This window comes from Arachis ipaensis, chromosome B4, assembly GCF_059453495.1.
Source record: "Arachis ipaensis isolate K30076 ecotype BB chromosome B4, ASM5945349v1, whole genome shotgun sequence".
Lineage (NCBI taxonomy): Eukaryota > Viridiplantae > Streptophyta > Magnoliopsida > Fabales > Fabaceae > Arachis > Arachis ipaensis.
This window is the reverse complement of record NC_142439.1, coordinates 117160395-117164204: the sequence shown is the minus strand read 5'-3', so window position 1 is coordinate 117164204 and position 3810 is coordinate 117160395.

The window sequence follows — 3810 nt, the reverse complement described above, 5'->3', positions numbered from 1 at the left end:
AGAAAAGATAAGATAAGCTAGGTAAGAGAAGATAAGGAATTTAAATTTTAAATTTGAAAATTAAATTTTGAAATTTGAAATTTAAAAATTGAAATTTGAAAGTTGAAATTTGAAACTTGAATTTTGAATTTTCGAAAAAGTCAACAATATAAGATAAGGATTTGAAAAAGATTTAAATTTTGAAAAGATTTGATTTTTAAATTTGAAAATTAGATTTTGAATTTTAAATTTTGAAATTTGAAAATTGAAATTTTGAAAGTTGAAATTTGAAATTTGAAATAAGATAAGATAAAATTTTGAAAAAGATATGATTTTTTTTGAAAAAAATTTGAATTTTAAAATTTTTAAAACTAAGATAAGATAAAATAGAAATTTTAAAATAAAAATCTGAATTTTTTTGAAAAAATTTCGAAATATTTGCTCAAAAATAGTTAGAGAAGATATTTTTAAAGAAAAACACACAAAAGACACACAACTTAAAATTTTTAGATCTAATGCTCCTTGTTTTTGAAAATTTTGGAGGAAAAACACCAAGGAACTACAAACTTAAAAATTTTAAGATCAAAACACAAGGAAGACTCAAGAACACTTTGAAGACTCACAAGAACAACAAGAACATGAAGAAAGAACACCAAACTTAAAATTTTTAGAAAACCAAAATAAAATTTTTGAAAACTAAAAAAAAGTTAACAGGAGAACACCAAACTTAATGTTTGGCACAAGATTTATTCAAAGAAAAATTATTTTTGAAAAGATTTTAGAAAGAAAATTCCCAATTACCAAGAACATAAGCTCACTGCTCTAGCAAATTGATCTATAAATTTAAAGTGTTTTAATAAAGGTATTTAATGTATAAATTTTTATTTTTAATTAAAATTTTTTTTGGATACTAATAATTCGAAAATGCACAAGAAAAACAAGAAAAATCACAAAACAAGAAAAGCTAAAGATTAAACAAGGAAAATAAACAAGAACAACTTGAAGATTAAGAAAGAACAATGAACACAAATTCGAAAATTTAAAAGAAAATAAAAACATGCAATTGACACCAAACTTAAAATATAAAACTAAACTCAAACAGAAAAACTCAATTATCAGTTTATAAAATTTTCGAAAAATTTAAAAAGAGAAAATAAGGATTTAAAAAAAATTCAACCAAAAACAATAATAGAAGACTCTAAACCAAAAAGAAAAATTTTTTCCTAATCTAAGCAACAAAATAAACCGTCAGTTGTCCAAACTTGAACAATCCTCGGCAACGGCGCCAAAAACTTGGTACATGAATTGTAAATCACACTTTTCACAACTCGTACCATTAACCAGCAAGTGCAATGGGTCGTCCAAGTAATACCTTACGTGAGTAAAGGTCGATCCCACGGAGATTGTCGGCTTGAAGCAAGCTATGGTTATTTTGTATTTCTTAGTCAGGAAATCAATTATAGTTATTAGTTTGGATTGCGAAAAATAAAAGAGCATGAATTAAATACTTGTTGTGCAGTAATGGAGAATATGTTGGAGTTTTGGAGATGCTTTGTCTTCTGAATCTCTGCTTTCCTACTGTCATCTTCTTCACGCACGCAAGGTTCCTCCTATGGCAAGCTGGGTGTTGGTGGATCACCGTTGTCAATTGCTACCATCCGTCCTCTCAGTAAAAATGGTCCAAATGCGCTGTCACCGCACGGCTAATCATCTGTCAGTTCTCATGCTGGAATAGGATCCATTGATCCTTTTGCGTCTGTCACTACGCCCAGCACTCGTGAGTTTGAAGCTCGTCACAGTCATTCAATCCTTGAATCCTACTCGGAATACCACAGACAAGGTTTAGACTTTCCGGATTCTCAAGAATGCTGCCAATGGATTCTAGCTTATACCACGAAGATTCTGATTAAGGAATCCAAGAGATACTCATTCAATCGAAGGTAGAACAGAGGTGGTTGTCAGGCACGCGTTCATAGGTTGAGAATGGTGATGAGTGTCACGGATCATCATATCCATCATATTGAAGTGCGAATGAACATCTTAGATAGAAACAAGCGTGTTTGAATAGAAAACAGAAATAATTGTATTAATTCATCGAGACACAGCAGAGCTCCTCACCCCCAACAATGGAGTTTAGAGACTCATGCCGTCAAAGAGTACAAAGTTCAGATCTAAAAATGTCATTAGGTCCGAAATAAATCTCTAAAAGTTGTTTAAATTCTAAACTAGTAACCTAGGTTTACAGAAAATGAGTAAACTAAGATAGATAGTGCAGAGATTCACTTTTGGGGACCACTTGGTGTGTGCTGGGGCTGAAACTTGAGCTTTACACGTGCCTAGGCTGTTTCTAGAGTTAAACGCCAGGTTGTAACCTGTTTCTGGCGTTTAACTCCAACTTGTAACCTGTTTCTGGCGTTTAACGCCAGAATGCAACATGGAACTGGCGTTGAACGCCAGTTTACGTCATCTATCCTTGAGCAAAGTATGGACTATTATATATTACTGAAAATTTCTGGATGTCTACTTTTCAACGCAATTGAGAGAGCACCAATTGGAATCCTGTAGCTCCAAAAAATCCATTCTGAGTGTAGGGAGGTCAGAATCCAACAGCATTAGCAGTCCTTTTTCAGCCTGAATCAGATTTTTGCTCAGCTCCCTCAATTTTAGCCAGAAAATACCTGAAATTACAGAAAAACACACAAACTCATAGTAAAGTCTAGAAATGTGATTTTTATTTAAAAACTAATAAAAATATAATAAAAAGTGACTAAGACATATTAAAAACTACCTACAAACAATGCCAAAAAGCGTATAAATTATCCGCTCATCACTTTCCTTCGGAAATGAAGGTCCAAAACTGGCGTTCAACGCCAGCCACCAGCCCCATTTCTGGCGTCCAGCGCCCACAGGGGAGCAGCTGGCATCTAACGCCTAAAAGGGAGTCTCTAGCCAGCGTTCAACGCCCCTAAGGGGTACTAGCTCGTGGAGACACTTAAAGCTTAGCCAAAACACTCACCAAGTAGGCCCCAGAAGTGGATTTTTGCACCCCTAAGACTAGTCTATGATATTTTTGTAATCCTTAGTCATTAGATTAGTATATATAGGAGGATATCACCCTTGTTTTGTAGACTTTAACTTTTGATCTTCTTCCTCCCCTATTTGATTTCATTACTTTTGTACAATATGAATCACTAACCTCCTAAGGTTAAGGTTAGGAGCTCTACTGAGTTTCATGGAATAATAATATTACTGTTCTATTTCAATATATCTGATTCTATTCTCTTATGCAACCTCGTTCTTCATCTTATGAATTGAGGGTGACCCGTGACAATCACCCTTGTTCTACTTGGGTTCTGTGCGAGTCCTGACCCGGATAGCGTTGAACCAAAGCTAGAGATTGTATTGTGGATTCCAATAGAGTACCTGGGAAACTTTGGATACGTGACATGAAATTCCATTGACTGTGGGTAAGTGAGGTCTCTGTGGCGTTAAGGCTAGAGTCAGAGAAGCAACACTCTCTGATCCGAAAGATCTGCCTTGTTTGTGGCACCTTGAGTAGGATCGTGAAGGGGAGCGGATTGCTTAGAGCTTCATCTTTTGCTACAGTGAAAAACCTAGAGGTGGCTTGATTGGAGCACATGAGTCACTTCAACATGGTAGATTGCTACAGTAGAGGATGTTAACTTGATGAGAGAACATGAGTTAATCAATTACGGCTGCCATTGAAGGAATTAGAAAGTTATTGAAGAAGACAGTAAGAAAAGTTAATCCAGAAAGACAAAGCATCTTCGATGCCTCAACCATTCTCATACCATTGATTTCACACCTATC